The following is a 22,321-nucleotide window of genomic DNA, read 5'->3' on the forward strand; positions in this document are numbered from 1 at the left end:
GATCAAAGGATAATTTTCCTGCTTCCGTGCTCAAAGGTGAGTGAGAAGGCGTATCCCCACGTATATCGCGTGCCCTGTTCTTTGAGCCATTTCGTCAAGGGGCTGCGGAGGCATCTTTGCGCCAGAGTGAGTGAGGATAAGTCCTGAAATATAGTAATTTGGGCACCTCCCATTGTGAGTGGGCTTCCAGGTCTCGCCTTCTCAAGGATCCTACTTCTGTCTTGGTATCGGTGGAATTTGGTAAGGGCCAAGCGCGTGCCGCCAGGTGGTCCACCCGCCCTGTGTATTCGTTCAGTTTTGGGCTCGTCAATGTCTTCGTCTGCCGTTAAAATTTGAATGATATTGTGGATCATGCTTTTGAGGTCTTCTTCGGTTACACCCTCGCGTTCCGGAATTCCTAAAAAACGTAGGTTATTCCTTCTTTCTCTGTTTTCTAAATCGTCCATTTTCAGGCATATCTCATCCTCCCTTTTTTCAATGTTTCATAACCTTATGTCCATTTGGGTCTCAAGGGTATCAATTGAGGCCGGATTGTTCTTGACACCCTCTAGCCTCTCCTCAAAGCTGTCCATTCTCTGGGTGATCTTGTCAATTTTACCACCCAAATTGGTACCCATGTTTTTTATCTCGCTTAACAGTGCGGCAATGTCACCCTTAGTAGAGGCTGCTCCCCCTTCCGCGATTTCCGTTGAGATGATGGCTGTATGTTCGAGGGTCGGTGAGGATGGGGCATAATCTAGCTAGTCTGCTTTTCACGTTCATAGAATGGGTCCTGGGTTAGAGGAGGCATACGCCCCTGGATCGGGGGCCCTACCCTCTTCGGGGCTGCGCAGGTCGGTGAATACAGGGTTGACCCAAATGTTCAATGCGAATCAGTGAGAGGCTGGTGGGATATTCAATAGGCGGTCCGCAGAGCCAGGAGGACCGTCCTCCGAGGGTTTACCTGGGGGGTGTCTCTCGTGGGGGGAGAGGGCCCACGGGTCCTGGTCCTGTTCACAGTCTATTTTGAAATCGCCGTTCTCTGGCACTTGTGGATTCTCATGAGTGACTGTAGGCCCCAAGCCCCATAGGCGATGGGATTTATTTGACTCCTGAGTCGGGGTGGGCTTCGGTGCTCCGGGGTGTCTGTGGGAGGTTCGGTGCGGCCTGGCGCTGCGCCGATGAGAAATCTTTTGGGATGCACTTCCTTCCGCCTTCTTATCAGGGCGGTATTTACTTGGTTCACCCTAATAAGGGTGTTTTGGCAATCCTCAGAATGAGGTCCCACTCATTTCTCAAATGGCCAGCTCAGGGAGCAGTCGCAGGGTCAGTGTTGCGAGCAGTGTTGCTTCAGTTCTAATTCAGCCCGATTTGTTAGAGTGTCGGTGGCCGTTTCAAGTCCGCTGTAATGCGGCTCGTGTCCTGCTGTCGTGTCCTGTCCCTTCAGATGAGAGGTGCCGGACCTCTTTGTGGGGGTGCTCAGGGCTCGCCTCAGATGGGGGCGCTGGCGTGCTTATGACCCTGGGGGCCCAGCGTGCGGTGGTGGGCGGGCACCCCAGGTCCCTCTCCCCCCCAGTCAGCGGTGGCTCGCAGGCTCCTGAGGGTGGCAGACCTCCTGTGGAGGACGTCGCGAGCAGCAGGGTCGGAGGCGCCCGCCCCTGGGGTGCTGCGTGCACAGGCAGGGCGTGGATGGGGCTGCCTCACAGAACTCACCGCTCCGTGGGTGTAGAATGAGGTTTCTCACCTCTGTTCACTCTGAGGCCTCTCCAGAGCCCCGGTGACACGCAGGTTAGGGTGTGCTGCAGGGGCCTCCTTTCGCGCTCTCCGCTTCTTCCACCTACACACGGCGCTGCCCCCCCAGATGGCCGGAGCGCAGGGGGGGAAGGAGAGTCCGGGGGAGGGGTGCATCACAGGCCGTTTTTCCAGGCTGCTGCCATCTCGGGAGAATCATCGACGGGCTGCCGCGTTGATCACACAGAGTTTCACTTTCGTTTCAAGTGCTCTGTGGAGCGTCTGTGTTCGTAGGGCGATTTCTCTGCTTTCCCCTGGCCGATTTCACCCGTGCTTTCTCCTGGGTGTTGGGGGGGTGTTCATCCAACTATACCTCGGTTCATTTCCCGGGGGGGTCACGAGACGGGGGCTCAGATCGTCTCGAGGGCCTACGGCATCGGAGCTCACACGGAGTCAGACCTCATCCGTGCACTCTCTGGTGGCCGATCCTCTGCATCATTTTAAGGTCATGCCTTATGGACTTAAAAATGCACCTGCCACTTGTCATAGAATGGTAAATCATGTACTAAATGGGTTAGAGAACTTCTGCATGGCATGCTTGGATGACATAGCATTGTTCGCCCCACCTGGGAAATACATCTTCTCCATCTTGAACAAGTGTTGCAGGCTATTCCCCAGGCCGCTCTGACCATCAAGGCAAACAAATGTCAAGTAGGTTAGAGTACAGTGGTCTACCCTGGGCATGAGATAGGAGGGGGTGAGATAAAGCCCTTGCCTACCAAAGTACAAGCTTTACAGGACTGGGCCACCGCTACTACTCAAACACAAGTGAGACACTTTCTAGGACTCACTGGTTACTATTGATATTTCATCGAGAACTATGGAACCATAGCTTCTCCTTAGAATACAGTATCCTCTCCAAAATAACCCAAGGGGTGAAGTGATTTGACAACTCTGAGAAAGCCTTTCAGGGGCCAAAAGATGCCCTCTTTAAAGCTCCAGTGATGAGGGATCCAGATTACACTCACACACAAGAATTGGGGCAGTCTTAAGCCAAATGGATCGCAAAGGCACCTGCTTTTTCAGTAGAAAATTAAAAGATAGAGAAACAAGGTGGGCAACCATTGAGCGTGAATGTTTTGCCATTGTGTGGGCATTGAAGAAGTTTAGACCATACTTGTATGGATCTGCTTTCAGAATTCAAACTGACCACCAACCCTTGAGATGGTTAATGCAGATGAAGGGCGAGAATCCAAAGTTGCTCAGGTCATCCATTAGTCTTCAAGACTTTGACTTCACCATAGAGCATCAGCCAGGTACCCAACATAAGAATGCTGATAGTCACTCTAGAAAGTATGACCGACTGGAACCAGATATCCATCCAGGAGTGGATTAAATCCTCCTGTTCCTTAATCTGGAGGGGACGAGTATTGGGCAGATTTATCAGTTTTATGCTTAATCCCCTCTCCTTGGGAGACCCCCAGCACTTTTTCCTGGTCTTCTGGCCCTTTTTCTTATTCTACTGAATAGGGGAGTTTTTTCACCTCATTCAATCGTTTTGCTCTGACCATGAAAACCCTGTACATTGTGTTTTACTTTAATTTATGGAGTCATGCTTTCCTCCATACCTTTATAAAGGCATCTGTGTTACACCTTTGCAGCACACAGCACCTTATGTGCAGTGTTGCCGGGAGCCCTTTGGGTTCTCCTTTATATTTTTTTATTTTACTTGAGATTAGAGGGATACTTTTTATCCTTCTTAGCTGTTTCTCTTGAGAGATCAGCACACACCACCATATGTGGAGTGCAGAGGGGTTACCTAGTATCACCTTTCTCTCAGCTCCTGTACCATTTCTGTTACAGTAGCAACCCTATAGTTATGGCTGATGGCAGTGGACTTGTTCTACCAACCTTTGTGCTATTTTTTCTTGCAGGCTGTATTCACAGATGTGGCTATGCACAGGAGGGTCACCTTTGTTCCAACATGGTGGCTGCTTTCTTTTTTGCCATTTCTTGTGTGGTTTTTCTTTTTTGGTCCTTCTTCAACCATCCTGGGAGGAAGAGCTCCTGATTTGAGTTTTGTCTTCAGCGCGATCCCTCTGTGTAGCCCGCTTTTGCTCCAGTGTGTCTGTGATGACAGGAAGCATGGAAAAATCCTGAAACTCTGCTATCCTTTGTCTTCTGGTGTGCCTGAAAGGAACCAGTTCCCACTGGGGGAATGGCTGTCATGATTGGACAGCCAACCGACCCTTTCTGTAAACTGCATGGCGATGGCGAGTTTGCAGAGGATGAGTGTGAAATCCTAATAAAAGGTGAGGTTCCTGAGTCAGAAGGCAACTCAACCACTGGAACAGAAGATTCAAAGTACAACATGACCAGAGAGGCCTGCAGCCCCTTCTAGCAACCACAAAGAGACCACTACTGTCCTGGCCCTGTTTTCAAATCAACATAGGAGCCCCAAAGAGGATGACTACTTCTTCACTTTGGCTGATGGGACCAATTAGCTACAAGACGACCTGCAGAACGAGCCATCCCCCGACATGCTGTGACCTTCCTGGGCTGCAAACTACCAATACAAGGGGACCTCCGATCCAATTCCAGGGCATCATCTTCCTGTTAACGAATCCAGACAGAACTTTGGTGAGCTCCAGTTGGACCTCCAGATGCAAGATCCCCCTCTCAAAGTCCCCTCACCAGAGTGCAGGACCAAAGATTCGAGGCAGATTGTCCGGGCGGTAAACATTCAACCTCAGAACCAGTGAAAGATGCCAAAACTGCAGACCGACATGGGAGTACAAAGAACTTTGTGCTGAGAGTCCTTTCTCTCAACTTCTGCTATGACCCCCCCCTTCCAGAGTCCCGCCTTTTGTCACCACGACCAAGGAACAGGAATCTGGTTCCATCGCTGCTGCACCATGAAATAATCCAGCTGCCTCTTCTTCATCACTCCTCAGGTACTGTGGGACTTAAGGTAGTACTTACCTCAAACCATTTTGTCGCTCCTGTGTTGCTGAAGTGCGGATTCCCGTGTTTGGACACTTCCCCACGCCGTTCGTCCCAAGCCTAATGCTTTTGCACCTCTAGGCAGCCTTTCCCAAGATCCTTGAAACCCTTTTGACCCTCAAAAGCCTCTACCTTTCCTTTTCTGATGTTGTGCCTTACCTGTTGCCCCCCATCAGACTTTGAATAACTCATATCCCGGGAGGATAGCTTAGCGGCAACGTGCTCGCCAGGGAGCAAGACGACATGATGCAATATAGGTTCGATCCCCGGGTCCACGCTTAGAAACCTCTGGGTATCTAAGCGTATTATAAATACGCAACTAGGACAACCAACTATGCAACTAAAAACAAAGAATTCCTGTAACAGCACCTCGATGCCCGCGGGCTTTGTGAGCGCTTTAAAAATGCAAATAAATAAATAAATATACATATAGGGATGAACTACTGAAGACTTTAGGCCATTGAAAAGCTTTACAAGTCTTTGAAAGTATTGAACTGCCATTGCTGGAGCTGAATAACCCTTTTAATTCCTACAACAGAACCTTTCTGAGTGACTATAATAAGTGATATTACTTACCATTGATTTGTGTTCATGAACTGTGAATTTCCTTACTATTGGTTTACTCACGTGAAGTATTGCTCATCTTTTCTATTGTGTTGATTAGTTGTAATAGCACTTACCAGAATATCATGTTTCTTTGTGTATAGAAGAATATAATAAAATGTCTATGTTAATATAGCTACAAGTGTGTGAGAGTATGCATTTACTGAGTTTATTGTAATTACCTACAACTCACATCCTCCTCCTAAAATAACCCTGGCTACTCTGTTATTCAACCAAACCTTTGAGTAGTACAGACTTATACTAAGATCAACATCTACCGTGCCCCTCTGGGCCACTTGATCTCCTCCTTCTCTTCTCGCTTTCAGTGTTAAGCAGATGACACACAGCTATCCTTCAAGCTTCCCTCTACTGCCTCTCTGTCCTCCTCTCTCATCCCTGATTGTATGACTGCTACTCATGCATGGTGTGCTGCCAATGATCTCTGCCTTAATGCCAGTAAGACTGATATCCTTGTTGTTGGGACCCCAGCTCCCTCCTTCCCTCCTATCCTCTGGCTGCCCACTATGGGTCCCCTTCCCTCACCCTCTTATGAGGCAAAAAACCTTAGTGTCATCTTTGACTCCTCTCTCCCCTTCTCTCCTCACTTCACAAACCTTGTCAAGAAGCCCCACTGTCAGCTGCACCTCCTCAAGGGCATTCTCCCTTTCCTCATCTTCCCCCAGAAACTCAATGTCTCCAGAGCTCTAGGCTGGACTACTGCAACAGCCTCTTCCTCAATCTTCCTTTGTCCTCCCTTTGCCCCCTTGAACTAATCCAGAATAGGACTGCAAGATTTATCCTTGGCCTCAAGTCCATGAAGTTCAAGACTCTCTGCATCATCCACAAGGCTTTCTGGGGCCTGAAACCCCACTACATCAAACTCTCTCTGCCTACATACCTCCCTGCTAGAGCCCTTCGGTCCCTTCGATCTTCTAGCTCCAACTCTGGAGCGTACTGGTGTCTGTGGTCAACGGTTTTACCATGCTGGTTGACCAGCGTGAAGTCGGGGCCCTGATATTACTTGCTCTATCGGTGGCATTCGACACTGTCGATCACCCCACCCTGATGTCCCACATGGGGGCAGCAGGCCTCAGCGGTCGAGTCCTGGCATGGTTTTCATCCTTCCTGTCTGAGAGGGGCCAATCTATTTCTTTACCTCCATTCTGCTCCTCTTTTTCTTTGCTTTTAAGGGCTCAGCTCGGTACCCTATACTATTTAACATCTATGTTCAGCCATTGATATGTCTTGTTCGCTCCCATGGTTTTAGGTGTTGCGCATATGCCGATGACACCCAGATCCTGGTCCGTTTAGATCTTGACCAGGCTGGGGTGTTCTCTCGGCTATGTGAGTGCCAACTGGCCATGAGGAGCTGGATGAACAACAATTGACTGAAATTAAATGGGGACAAAACTGAGATACTTGTGGTGGGCTCCTCCTCTGACTCGGTTTCTTGGTCTTCTTTCTGGCCCACTGCTTTCGGTGTTTGTCCTTCTCCAGTGGTGGTGGTTAAGAACTTGGGGGTGTACCTTTCAGCCTCACTCTCCATGCCGCCCAGGTGAATGCTGTATGTAAATCAGGGCATTTCTACTCTGGGTAGTTCGTGAAGTACTTCTGTACCTACCTCATCTACGCCCTCGGGTTGCAGCCGCCATTGTAGTGAGTCCTATTGACTACTGCAATGCACTGTATTTGGCCTGCCTCTTGGCCTTATCCACAGGCTGCAGCAGCTTCAGAATCTAGCGGCTTCTAGTAGCCGTTCTACCCCGTATGGGTCACATATCAACCCGGCGCGTTGCGCTCTACACTGGTTACCATTGTCTAAAAGGATCAAGTTTAAGTCCCTGTGTATGGTGCACAAGGCTTTCTATCACCTAGGCGCGGAATATCTTCAGGACAAATTCCAGGCCTACGTACCTGCCCATGCCCTCTGCTCTGCAACCGCACTTCTTTTGGCAATTTCCAAGTTTTCGCCGGAACAGAATGGGTGGCTGTGCGTTTTCAGTAGCGGCAGCCAGAATTTGGAATATTCTGCCTTTTTCTCTTCAATTCCGTCATCTGCTGAAAACTTTACTGTTTTAGGTCCTTAAGTTCTTTGCCGTCGGTGTCCTATGTGCCATGATACCCTTGGGCAACTGTGCGCGCTACAAATGATGCAGGTCAGACGCTTCTCTAAGCACAGAGTGGGGGGCAGAGCTCTCTCCTCTGCAGGAGCCTCCCTCTTGAATTGTCTCCCTGCCCCTTCAGGCTTGAGCCGGATCTCCTTAAGTTCTAGAAGCTCCACAAGACTCTCTTGTTCTCTGCTTCCTTCCCTCACCCCTCCTAAAACCCCCGTCTGCTGCAGTGACCTGCTACCTGGTTCCCTCTAAGTTCTAAGGGCACCTGCACCCCTTGCAATCCCTGGCACTTGCCCTCCTGGCTTCCCCTCAGCACTTGCCTAGCTCCTTGGCCCTCTTCTGCTCTCCTCCGCCCACCTCTTTCACTTACACTGTCCCCTCTTTACCCTGCACTTCCCTTTCCACCGCAGCATTTTGCACTTCGCCCTATCGCCCCCCCCACATCCTCTCCTTCGCACTTCTTGTTACTGCAGTTGTACGAAATGAATGTCAAAAGGACTAATAGGACCGTTGATATGTTTCTCCCTTGTCCACCCCCCCTTTTTTGTCGTGGGGCGCATCGAAACACCATTTGTTGTACAAGCGCCTTGCAAATATACAATAAATAAAATAAATAAATACATAAATAAGAGTTGATGGGGCCTGTATATCAAGGGATAGTTTTATAGAGTTTCACCTTTGGTAGACTCCTCTAACAGTTGCTCAACATCAATGGACATTTAGGCAGCTCACTTGATAGAGAAATAGTCTGGGCACTGTACCACTCTATTCAAGATCATTTACAATGCAAACATGTGAAGCCAATTATACTAAAATGTTAGTTCAAGCTGAAAAATATAGACATATAGAAACACAAATAACATTGGAATTTGGAAACATTGGCAAAATGCCAATCTTTGAGAAACAATATTAAAATGTATTAAGATAGACTTTACTCTACAGAATATAAGGTTAACGCCTGTGGCCCAACCTGCTTCTTATGCAGTACTGCCAGACTTCCCCACATGGTTCTTTTCATCAGGAGTTAAGGATCATATGTCTGTCCAATCTCCGTTGGGAGTGATTATGTAGGATTTAATTAGGCCGTCCATTAATCCCAAGATAACTGGGAACTGATCCTGCTTACTTATCATAACATGTCTCAGTGTGGTTGTGTTTTATGCAATGATGTCATGAGTCATAGTGTATTGTGCAATGAGTTAGGGTTCATATTGTATACGGCCTCACACATTCATACACTGTGCCCTTTGTGCAAGGTTGAGTTATATAATTGCTAATCCTTTACGACAGATAATGATTCCCTAAGAGAGGATGCATTATTCTGCTAGTGCTTACACTATCTCAAGGATAGCTTATTTATGTATTCATTTGTTTTAATTATTATTACGCGCCAACTCGCCCGAAGGCCTCAGGGTGTACACGAAACAGACAAGACAGTAGACAGGTGAGAGATACAGCAAACCGAAATAGTGAACAGGAAATCTAGATAAGGGGTGCATTGAAAAGGAAGGTTTTCAGCTTCCTCTTGAATTCTGTGAAATAGGGAATCGGTTCCAATTCGAGCAGGAAGGCATCCCAGATGGCAGGGGCCAGCACATCAAAAGTCGTCGTCCCATATTTGGCCAAGCGGCATCGAGGTTGATTAAGTTTGGCCTGGTTTTATGACCTGAGGGAGCGCGGGCACATAGCGCATCATGCGCTTCGTAAGGTAGACAGGAGCAGTGCGGGTCAGGATTTTATCTGAGACGCAATGCCTGATGTGTAGCCAGTGCAGGGTCCTTCTGGCTTCAGTAATGGATTGTCACCTGGGAATACCCAAGACTAGTCTGACGGCACCATTCTGTGTGACCTGGAGGGTGGCGAAGTTGGACTGGGCTGTGCCGGCCAGCAGACTATTGCAATAGTCGAACCAGGAGTTGACCAGGGCAGCTACTAGGATGGACATGTTCTTCGTAGACAAAAATGGGCACATGTGGCCAAGAAGTTTGTTAATACGGCCACATGATGCATGGGTCTTGACTACGTGCCGCCTCATCCAAGGTCCTGCATTTACAGGTGACACCCAGTGTTTTCACACTCTTGGACACTGGGATGATGGTATTAGCGATGGTAAAGCTGGTATAATCCGGGGCCTTGGTTTTCAGCATATGGCTGGAGGCGGTTATACGAATCTCCGTCTTCTCAGCATTGCGGGCCTGGGAGTTTGCCACCATCCAACAGTGGATGGTGTAGTATATAGAATTAATGGCCACCGAGTACTGGGAGTAGATGCCTGAGAGCTGACCAATGACCTGGGTGTCATCAGCATAATTAGGATACCTCACACCCAGGTCATCCAGAATCTGAAGAAGAGGAAGAATGTAAATGTTAAACAGTGTGGGAGAGAGCGAGGAACCCTGGGAACACCACGTGTGGGTAAGACATGGGAAGAGTAGGCATCATCAATGGAGACCCTGGCAGTACGAGGACCCAAGAAAGAGGCAAGCCATTGCATGGCTTTGCGAGAACATTCCACCAGTGGCTTCAAAGTGGTTGCCAGCATTTCATGGTTAACCTGGTGGAAGGCAGCGACAGGTCGAGCAACATGAGAAGGGCTGGGTGACCCTGATTGATAATGGCAGTGAGGTTGAACTTGAGGTCGAGCATGGTGGTCTCTATGCCATGTCATGCACGAAAGCCAGATTGGCGCGGACCCAATATGGCGTTTTCCTCCAAGAATCTCTGTAGCTGTAAGTAAGCAACCCGGTCCATAACACTGAGTCGGAATGGCACATTAGGGTTGGGGCGAACGTTTCTTGGCTGCATAGGATCGAGATGGTCCGATCACGATTAGCATGGATTGCCTAACACAGCGATAACACATACAGAGGATGAAAGATGAGAGTCAGTTTGTTTTGAAATCTCTGAAATGAAAATATTACTTGTTGCAAGTATATTCTACTGTCACATGTAATGTGGCCCTTACCTGGAGCATGGATTCACATGTGCAAGATCATGGGCCTCATGGGTATGTGCAGGCAAGACTCATGAATTAGGTTGGCATAGAAAATAAGTGGCACACTCATACATGTCTCTCCTCACCAGTATTTCTGGCAGGAGTAGGTCACTCAATAGGAACAGTGGAGCACACTAGACTAATCACCTCAGCATGAACCTGTTTCAGTCATCACTTCATTGCAGAATATTATTGAGGAATTGCTTCAAAATGTCTGCTAAATCAGGGTACACATATATATGACAGCATCCACCACTTTTGCAACAACTCCGTGCAACTTGTTTGTCGCCCTCCACATTGTCATCATTATGCATTATCATGAGCATTCTCCTATGACTGCCGGCATCCCTGGCCACAGGCACATCAGCCAGTTCCCCTCAGTGGAGTACATATGCCCATACTCCAAAGTCAGGATGTAATCACTATATGTATAGGAGTTGCACTTTTGTGGAAGGTTAAGTATACAAAACTTGGATTTGTAAAAAGAGGACTGGGGAATGCAAGGATTTGAAATGACACATTTCCAGTTGACTGACAGCCGTCACACTTACTTGTTTCCACTACCATCTCCTCCACAACCTTTGTGAACTAGAGTCTTTCATTGTACAGGAATTTGTGGGAGGGTGTTGCTCAAAACCTGACCAATTTATCTGGGAATATATTTGAATCCAGGAGGTCACTCATTGGATTAAATCACATGGTTAAATAAACATAGTTAATTTCAAATTGGTAAAATTAACCCCTTAACGGCCATGGGTTTCCCCCCCAAGTGCCAATGCCTTTTTGGGTGATTTTGGTATGTCGCCATTCAATTCCTTGTAACTTTTTTGTTACATGAGATATCTCAACCAAATGTGTCTCCTTTTTCCCACATGTAGACGGTGGTAACCCCATCCAGGAATCCTAGATTGCTGTAGGGAGGTGAGAGAAAATAACCAAAAAGGGAGAACATGTGGGGGTTTCTCAGAAAATGCCAATACAATGATTTACAAGGAAGCCTGTGTTTTTATCCTTGTAAGAGCTAGGAACAAATGGTTTGCTGTGCTGAATTCACAATTTTCCCAGCTTTCAAGAACAGGTTCAGTGGAAATGACAGAAACTTATTTTGATATGGTTACCAACCGTTTTGAGAGAGGTAGGCGATTTTGGCCTTTCTTTCCAATAGGACATGGGTGGACGGAATGGAAGAAAAGGGTAGGAAAGCTGAATGGGAGGATGAAAAAGTATACATTTCTGAAAAGTAGATGAAATTCCAATTTATGAAGGGGTGATTTTCACAGGTCAGGCAACAACTATGTAGGGAAAGATTCCATAGTTTGGGGAAAATCGGGAAAATGACAGAAAAAAAAAATGTGGTGGATATGGTTGGCCTGTTAAGGCAATGGCTTCTGTAAATTTTTAGAAAAACAATGCTCTGCTACATTCCCCGACTCTTCCAGTTAGGAAATCACAAATTCTTTGTAATGTTTCACAAAACAGCTATACCACAAGCCAAAAACGAAGCCATGGTACAGAGGAGTTTTATGCTTACGGCCTAAACAGACATACTTAGCATATGTAACTAAGGAAAACAAATGTGGTGAGGAAGGGCAAGCATACCTTTTGACCGGTAGGTGACTTGTGCAGGTTACAAAGGTGTATAGTGCCTAAAGCAGCGACTAAATGTAGGTCATATTTGGGAAATTAAAGGGTTGTGTGACAAAGGGCAGCAGGAAATGGGTCGAAACATTATGAAAACCATGCATACACATCAAATGGCCTACCTACCCGCATTCTCAGAGATATCCCGAGAAAACGGTACATCATATGTGAGGGTGCACCTACCTGGGCGCAAAGGAAAAAGGCTAAAACACGGGTAACCCCAAGTCTTTCGGCACAGCAGATTTTCAGGAATTTTACTCATGCGGCAAACCTACGGATTTGGGTCTAGCTTGTGAAAACCACCAAGGATGACAGGGAACCCCATGCATTTCCGAAAAGAAGACACCCATGGGAATCCACAGAGGTCTGCCTGATGTATTTCCTGACAACCCCCAGCAAAGTCCGAAATGAGTCAAAAAACACCACAATTATTGCACATTTCACTTTGCTCACCCACCAAAACACGCCGACAACAACACATGGCCTACTTTCCCGTGTTCCCACAGGTGTCCCGACAAAAACGGTACCTCACATGTGTGGGTGCACCTACCTGGGTGCAGAGGGAAATGGCTAAAACACTGGTAACCCCAAGCCTAACGGCACAGCAGATTTTCAGGAATTCTGCTCATGCGGACAACCTACAGATTTGAGCCTAAGGTGTCAAAGCCACCAAGGAAAACAGGACACCATGAATTTCCAAAAAAGAGGTCTGACTTGCGCAAATCGGCCCAGAACGTATTACCCACAACCCCCGACAAAGTCCGAAATGTGGGGAAAAAAACACTATTTTCGCACATTTCACGCTGCTCACACACCAAAACACGCCGCCAACAACACATGGTCTAGCTTCCCGTTTTCCGACAGGTTTCTCACCGAAAACGGTACTTTACAATTGAGGGTGCACTGTTAGGGAGAATTCTCCAAAATGGCTAATTTCCCTTACCTACTGAGTGCCTCAGCAGCTTTGCTGGATTTCTAGGATTTATTTTTTTCACCTGGTAAGAGTGTGAGCCTTTTTTCCCACTCTTATATATGTTTTGCTGTGTGTTTTACCTTTTTGTGTGATCTTGGGCTATGGGGTCTCACCTACTCCATAGGCATCATCTTTCTAATATGTGTTACACAGCACCTTCAGTGCAGTGACACAGGGTTGTCTTTCAGACTTCCCACTGACTCAATTTTTTCTGGGACTGACTACTGTCTCCCAGAAACCTATAAAGTTGCCATTAACTTTATTAGCCTTTGTAAAACCACAGACCCAGTACAAACTATCTTACATGGAGTACTGGAAAGGGTTAATACTTATACCTTTTTGTCTGTTTCTCTTGGAGCATTGTTTCGCTCCCTTTTCATCAAGACTTGGCTGGTGGCAGTGGTAACTACCCTATTTTTTCTACCGCGGTTATCTTAAATAACCTTGGTATTGTTTTAGGGTACCTTGGTAGCCTCGAACTTAAATCCGCTGGACCAAATATGTTTTATTTCGGTTCCGGCTGGGTTTATTCACCATTTCTTTTTGTAAAAATCTTTCTCGTGTTTTACTCTGCACGCCAAACCAGGTTTGGTTCCTTTGTTCACCGTCTTTTCGCGGCCTTCTATGCAGAATCCCTTCTTAAGTGCCTGTATGTCTGGGGGGACAGGATGTGAGGGAGGGGTTTAGGACTCCCTGCACAGGGTCTCCTTGGAGACCTATGTCGCACACTGACATGATTGGCTGTGGTGACTGCCTCGGGGTGGCACAGCCACCCTGCTGTGTGATTGACAGCCAGGCTGTGGGAATGGGGGAATACTGCATAAAAAGCAGGTATCTGGGTCTAGAAAGGCAGAGTCGCTACTGGAACGAAAGAAACGACAAGGAGCTGATGGAAGAGGACTCCTACCACGACTGAACCGCCCGTTGAAGCCCTGCTGCAGATCTGAATCTTCAACCACAACGAAAAGAGAATCCTCCAGGAATCTTCTTCCCCTGAGCTGGTGATACCAACCAGTTTGCCCAAACTGCAAGCCAGGACTCCCTCCTCTGGTCGAATTCGCAAGGAGTGCACCTTTTATTCGTTGTTTTGCTCTGCTGCTGGTTTCTTCCCTGGGTAGTGCAGGACCCTCCAGCTTCCTACTGGGTTGTCAGTCCGACAGTCGCTTCAGGAACCGTGAGCCTGCAGGTGCTACCAGGAACGTCCACCTCAGCTACAGCTTCTTCTCCAGTTAAAGGTACTGTGCAAATCCGGTTGCTCGTTTCGTTCAGCCGCGGTGAAAGTGTGTGAAATCTTTCTCCAATCCGAGGGCTTGTCCTTCTCTATTCTTTAAATTAACTTTTATGCTGACCAACTTGGTCCGGAACTCTTGGCAACCACTTAACAGCGAACTACCCTGAGCTGTGTGATCTTGAGCAAAATACTTTTGTCCTATTGACTTTGGCCGCAAGCGTGTTTGATCTGATTCTATCATTGTAGTTCCTCTTTTTAGATTGCCCTACCTACTTACCTGTTGGCGCTGGTCAATTTCTGCCTAACTTTGTCTTTCCCTCCCTTTTTAAATTCTGGAGTGCCATTTTGCTCCCACTTCATTTTGTGAGCTTAACTTGTCTGGAAGCTATTGTGAGTGGTGTGATGTATCAACAGTGTGATTTTTGAACTGCTTTATTTTAGTGAGATGTTATATAACTGATGTGTAAATAAATGTATATTATTTTACTGAGAAACCTTGAGTCAGTGTTTGTTTGAATCATAGTAACTACTATCCTTTGTGTAACTATTGATACTGCTCACTTGCTCTTGGGATAAGTCTGGCTGCTCAGTCATTGCTACTACATTACTGTGTAGTACAGGCTTGTACCAAAGGTGAATTTGTGCTGCCACTTGTAGTCTTAATTGTGTGTGCTGTTCCCAAACGGTACTGCATATAATTCTGCCTAACACTGGTGTACAGCGGTGAGGATCAAGTATAGTAATTACACTTAGAGTGCTGCTATTACCTTGGATCAACTAACCACAAGGCTAAACATCACTAAAAAGCAATATTAATCATGTCTGATATGGAAAGCTACAGTCAGGAGAACCTCCTTAGTTACACTGTGGATTATTTAAAAAATCTGTGTAGAGAAAGGAATCTCTCTGCCAAAGGCATAAAGTCTGAATTGATTGAAAAGTTGTTAAAGAACCAAAGTCTGGGGAGTGGGTCTGAAATGCCTGACTCTCCAGCAAATGTGGAAAATAATGAGGATGATAATATGTTTGTTTGTTTGTTTGTTTATTTATAGGGTGCCAGAAAACCCTTGGGTAGCTGGGTGCACAGAATAACAATAATGCTTAGAACTTGGTTACAGGTTGCAGCTATACAGATAACATAAAATGTAAACAGTATTTACATTATATACATTCTTTACATGTAAAGGTATCATCTTATATACAGTAAGTACATTATGTACATTTTACATGTGAGAGTGGAGGGGTACGTATGGCATCAGATCACAATGCATATGGTCGCAGGTTTCAAAGGTCATTGCGTCGGAGCTAAGTTCGGGTATGGTGCCTGAAGCTGTTGTAGGGCTGATCCCTTCTTAGTTCAACTGGTAGGGCGTTCCAGTACTGAGCTGCTTGCACAGGGAAGCTATTGCCTCCTGTTTTTTTTTTGTCGAATCTAGGGGTTTGGAGGCAGAAAGAGTTGGCTGTTCTGGTTGGCCCTGCAGCAGTTTTTCTTATTATTCTATCACTAAGATAGGGGGGCTGCATTGTGCAGACATTTGAAAGTTAGTGTGATAATTCTGAATGTGATCCTATCACTGATTTTTAGCCAGTTGTAGTTTCTCCGCACATTCGAAATGTGCTCTCTGGCTGGGAGGTTCAGGGCTGTTCTGAGCACGTTATTTTGTAGGGTTTGAGGTTTATTGATGATGTATTTATTTGCGCCTGCATACAGTGCATTGCAGTAATCCAGTTTTGAGAGGATTAGTGCATTGGCAAGGATAATGCAGCTGGCTGGTGAGAGGAAGGGTCTGCATGCTTTAATATGTTTACCAGTATTTGTATTTGTATTTGTTTTATTTATAACGTGCAAACCATCAGGCCCGGAGGCATCAGGGCGCAATTTGTACAAGGTTACAATAATGCATATATACAGACATAAAAATTACAGAGATTTACAATAACAGACTTAATTAGCAGTGTTCCTATCTACTGGTGTTGGTATAGGTGGTGGATGAGGCCAGGGAGTTCACTTGTTTCCTTAGGGACAAAGTGGAATCCAAATAGAAACCAAGGGTTTTCACCTCTTTGGCAACAGAGATTATGTTGCCGTCGATATTGAAGGAGCTGTAGTTGGGGTCAAGTTTTTTTAGGTTGTTGGGTGAGCCTAGAATAAGGATCTCTGCTTTTTCGTCATTCAGGCAGAGGCCATGGGTTGCCATCCATGCCTGAATGAGGGTGTAGATTTTGTTTACTAAAGCTGTACCCGTAGTGAAATTGCCCGAAAGGGGGATGAGGATCTGGGTGTCATCTGCATAATATGTGTAGGTGACACCCAGTCTGTCCAATTAGTCGAATAGAGGTTTAGTAAAGATATTGTACATCGTTGGCGAGACACATGCGCCCTGTGGGACTCCACATGTTGTCTGGATAGGGTCTGCAGAGTCTAGGGTGAAGACTTGCATACATCTATTGTCGAGAAAGGATTGGACCCAGGCTATGGCTTCACTTGAGAAGTGGGCGGCTGACGCTAGGTGTTTGCAGAGTACTGCGTGGTCCACTAGGTCAAACGCCGCCGTCAGATCAAGGAGAAGTAGCATAGCTGTGTTTCCTTTATTGTTACGCTTGTCGATTTGGGCTAAAGTAATATGTCTGTTACTGATGAATTAGAGGAATTAAATGTGTCTACTAATCTAGGCATCACTGCTCCCTTACCTGCTCATCCACCTCAGCCTTTGTCCACTGGGACCCCATCAGGTCCTACGCTCAGCCCTGAATGTATTGTTCTAGAAAAGATGAGGCTTGAATTGGAATTTAAACGTTTAAATGCTCAAACTGAACAAAAACACTTAACTTAAACTCAGAGAAATGGAATTGAATCATAAACTAGAAATAAAAAAGTTATCTCTTGAAAATGCTTCTCTCCAAGAGTCTTCTAGGTCTTCCAGTCCTAAGAGACCCCATATGCCTAAAGAAATCATGGGTATGCATGAGGTTAAGATTGATATTTTGGATTGGTTGGCAATGTTTGAATATAACCATGGGATTCAAGACATTACAGGGAATCAGTTGCTTCCTTGGCTCTTCTCTAGGCTACACCCTGTTGCATCTGATGTTGTAATGGAGTTGGGGAGGTGGATAGGGCGGATTATGAGTGTGTGAAGCTAGCTTTAATTGCTAGATTTGGGAAGACCCCTTTCCAGTACCTTAAGAGGTTTAGGACCCTCAAAAAGCATAATGGTAACCCTTGGGCTACCAGTGTATGTGAATGTTTGAAGAACTTAGATGGTTGGGTTAAGGGTTATAGAGTGAACACTTATGAAGGTATGAGAAATCTTGTCATGTTGGAGTCAATTTATGATGCCTGCTCTCCTGAGCTCAGACAGCACTTGGCTGATTCTAAGGAGATAGATCCAAAGAAGTTAGCTAAGGCTGATGACTTGTGGTTTGCCAACATGGCTACTCACAAGGATTCTGGGGCTACTCAGAGGGAGGATGAGGGAAAGCAGCCAAAGAAAGATAACAAGGACATTTCTAATACCTCCAATCCAAAAGAGGGCCACAAACAGCAAAATAAGGGTAAGCCACCTGGGAAACCAAATCAGGCTAGTATACCATCTGGACCCAACCCAGATAGAGGTCAGAACAGACCACCATTCATCAAAACATTTGGGAAATGTTATGCTTGTGGGTCCACTGACCATGTAAGGGTAAACCTTCAGGGGTCCACGCTGTCTCCTTAACATTCTCCCCAGAGGAAGAAGTACCGTTAGCAAGTGGAAACTTTCACCTACTGGCTGATGAACCCATTAAAGTCTCAGCTAGTGTTTCTTTAGTGTCCCTGGGCTTGTGGGAACAACAGAATTTAGATGTCTATAATTCCATCGCAGATAATACTAAAGAGTATTATAAAGATAGTGTTCTTGCGAATGGACAGGAGACCCCTGCCATCAGAGACACTGGAGCCAGCATAACTGTGGTGGATGAATCATTTTTCAAGGTGGAGGATGTTGCAAAGGCAGTCAAATGCCTCACCAAGTTAGCTGGAGGCCCTGTGCAAATACTTCCCCAGTTACCAGCTCTCATCCAGTGTAATGATATTACTGTCAAAATACTTGTTAATGTACAGACTGAAGTGCCTGGGAGAGTCCTTTTGGGTTATGACCTGAAAACTCTTGGAGTTGTGACAAGCACCCCCAGGCCTCCCAGTAAGAGGAGACAGGAGCTCACTAGGCCTGCAAGGGAGAGGACCTTTAGATGCTCTCCAGAGGAGGTGATAGAGGAAACTATCACTCCCACTCCACAGGAGTCGCTCACTGCTATTTCTAGGAAACAGAGGCAAAAGGGAAACCCAAGACCTCCAGAAAAAATTCAGACAGCACCCCTGTGCTACCAACAAGGACATCCCAAGATTGTCCAAAGTCACACCTGTGACTCCTCCACCTCCTGAGGCAGAGTGTGAGGTGCAACCTTGTGTGGATGAGCCAGTTTCTGAAGAATCAGATCTGGAAGAAGACACTGTCTTTGTTGGGGATCTTGACCCTGTTGACCATCCTGAGCTGCAGTCTTTACTGGCAGAAGGTGGACCCAACAGGGCAGACTTCAGCAGAGGACAGAGAGAGTGTCCTACTCTTGAAGGTCTTCGACAACAGGCTGCTAACCAACTTGATGGGCAAGAAGTTGGTAAGCACAGATCCCTTCTTAGTTCAACTGGTAGGGCGTTCCAGTACTAAGTACTAACGTTCCAGGTTAAGCTGGGAAGATGGCCTCTTGTACAGTGAACCAACTGAGTCTATCCCTGGGGACTGCAAAAGAATTGTAGTGCCCCTTGCCAACAGACTCCAGTTCCTACAGTTGGGCCACGAGATAACTTTGGCTTGTGACTTGAGTTTCAAAAAGACCAAGGAAAGGCTCTCCCTCTACTTCTACTGGCCTAAGATGGGTTCAGAAGTTGACACATTTTGTAGGAGCTCTCACACTTGCCAAATCCCTGGCAAGAGTGGAGCCAGGAATTTTGCACCCTGGTGCCTCTCCCAGTGGTGGGAGTTCCTTTTGAGAGGGTGGGCATCGTTGGTCCTCTTGACCCTCCCACAACTTCAGGGAACAGGTTTATCCTGGTTGCAGTAGACCATGCTACAAGATACCCAGAAGCTATACTTATGAGAACTGTTACGGCTCAGGCTGTGGCTAAGACTCTACTTGGTATTTTTACCAGAGTAGGGTTTCCTAAGGAAGTGATATCCGACAGGGGACCCAATTGTATGTCCCACTACATGCAAGCCATGTGGAAAAACTGTGATGTCACTTACAAGTTCTCTACAGCCTACCATCCACAAACCAATGGACTGGTAGAGAGGTTTAATCATACCATGAAGAGCATGATGGGTGCTTTAGAGGAACCCCTTAGAAGAAAGTGGGACCTTCTACAGCCATGCCTTCTATTTGCTTATAGAGACGTCCCTCAGGAGGGAGTCGGGTATAGTCCCTTTGAACTTCTCTATGGCCATCCAGTCAGAGGTCCATTGGCCCTGATTAAGGAAGGGTTGGAGAGTGCTCCTTCCCCCAAGCCAGTCAGAGTAACTGACTATGTGATGGGTCTCCGAAGGAGAATGGCACACATGACGGCAGAAGCTAGTGATAACTTGAAAGCAGGTCAGTACTGAAACCATCTGGCTGTCCAATAATTGCAGCTACAAACAGGATTTTAGAACCTCTTGCACAGTATCTGGACCGGATCTTACAACCACTGATTCAGAACACAGAAACTTATTTGAAGGACACAAGTTTTCTACAGAAACTACAAGTTGTCAAATTTGCAGAGGGTTGCGACATCCTTTTCACCATGGACGTGACATCGCTCTACACTAATATTACACATGAAACGGGTCTGGAGGCGGTAGAATTGATATTGCTAAGAACAGCAGATTGCAAAGCAGACAGGGTGTTTGTTTTGACATTACTGAAATTGGTTCTGATGAATAATTTCTTTAAATTTGGAGAGCGCTACTTTTTGCAAGTATCAGGAACCAGCATGGGAGCCGCTATGGCACCATGCTACGCCAACATATTCATATTCTATCTGGAACATGAGAATATCTTGACCTCCCCCAGATGGTCTTAGCATCTATCACTTTACACACAATATATTGATGACGTGTTTGGAATCTGGACGGGCCCAAGAGAAGAGCTGAAGGAATTCTTTGCCATGATGAACCTGATGAATCCTAGAATCAAGTTCACAACAACTACCAGTGAGTCCAAAATACACTTCCTGGACGTCGAAGTATACGTGAAAGAAGGGAAATTGCAGACAAGTATCTTCACAAAGGAGACAGATAGGAACAGCCTACTTCTAGCCACAAGTTTTCATCCGCAAGGAACACTGGATAGTGTCCCATTGAGTCAATTCTTACGATACAGACGCAATATATCGGAAATGGGAGAATTCTCGAGGCAATCATTATCCTTACAAATGAAATTCATTGAAAGGGGTTATGACAGAAATGTAATCTCTGAAATCAAAGAGAAAGTGAATTTCACCCAAAGAGAAACTCTCCTGACAACCAGGAGTACCCAGGAACAACAGAAATTGGTATACGTAACGACTTATTCTACCCAGAGTAAGAGGATAAAAAGGATCTTCCAGAAACACTGGCACCTGCTACAAATGGATCCAAAATTACAACAACTCTTCCCAGAGATCCCAACATTCGCCTACAGGAATAACAAATCTCTACACAACAGCCTGATCAGAGCAGACATAACAACCATGAGAACCGGAAAAATCATGTTCAAAGGGACGGTCCCATGCCACAACTGCCAACACTGTGGCAATATATCAAAAGGAAAGACAATCAGTCACCAGTATACAGGGAAAGCCATCCCCCTCAAACACTCCTGCACATGTGATGCATCAAATGTCATCTATGGACTCAAATGCCCTTGCGGCCTATTTTATGTAGGCATGACCACCAGAAAAGCTAAAATCCGATGGTCAGAGCATAAATCCAACATTAGAACAAAAAGTCAGAAATCGCCTGTTGCAATACACTTTTCTCAAGCCAGACATTCCGTAGCACAAAGGAAATGTGTAATACTTGAACATGTGAAACTGGGCCCTAGAGGTGGAGATATTGTAAGAGCTCTCCACCACAGGGAGATAACATGGATTGATACCCTTGACTGTCTTAGCCCTAGAGGCATGAATGTAGAGTTCGATCTGATGTGTTATGTTTGATGTATCACAATGTAAAGATGATTTGGAGTTCGATCTGATATGTTCTGTTTGATGGATATGAACGAGAAGTAGATCTCTCTTGATGCCTGACCTTAAGGGTGTGAAGGGCCCTTGACCTAAAGTCATATGATGATCTCTAAAATAATACACACTAAAAAATGCATGTTAAATGTTTCAAAACTTTTTGTTCGGGTTGAATTGTGAAACTAAGGTACAGGAGGAATCGCTGTAGAGTGTGAGCCGGCAGGTCGGCAGGGACAAATGTGGAATGTACATAAAGTAAGACTAAGTTTTGTCCTAATGAGTGAGACAGGAAAAGCCCCTACCAGATGAGAGCATGATACCATATTGGAGCTAGTAAACCCCATTGCCATGTAAAACATTAGGTATACAGTCAACAATGGACCCTCTTCAAAAGCCAGAATTGGAGGGACGGAGAGTCGTGCCACCTTAGCTACAGCATAGGATAGACGGGGACCTGAGCAGACTAACTATCTGCGCTACTCCCCACTCACCTGAGCTGTGGCCCTATGACACGATTCCCCATTTAGCACTCAGAATCTCCTACACCTATTAATAACCCAGAATTAACGAGACGTCGTGGCCCTGAATCTCAAAAATCAGGATCAACAGGATTAACAGGCATTTCTAAAAAATCAGGCGTAACAGGCACTGCTATCTGGCACATCGGTCTCCAGGTAGCGGGATATGGAAGGGAGACACAGAGTTAGTAGAATTGTCCATGATCATATGGTTACATCAGTAAGAACAGTGGGAGCCCCCAGTAGTCCGGTAATTGACATACTATTAGGACCTCTTAGACACCATCAGCATGGAA

This window comes from Ambystoma mexicanum, chromosome 7q (assembly GCF_040938575.1).
Source record: "Ambystoma mexicanum isolate Mex_15411 chromosome 7q, UKY_AmexF1_1, whole genome shotgun sequence".
In the NCBI taxonomy this organism is placed as follows: domain Eukaryota; kingdom Metazoa; phylum Chordata; class Amphibia; order Caudata; family Ambystomatidae; genus Ambystoma; species Ambystoma mexicanum.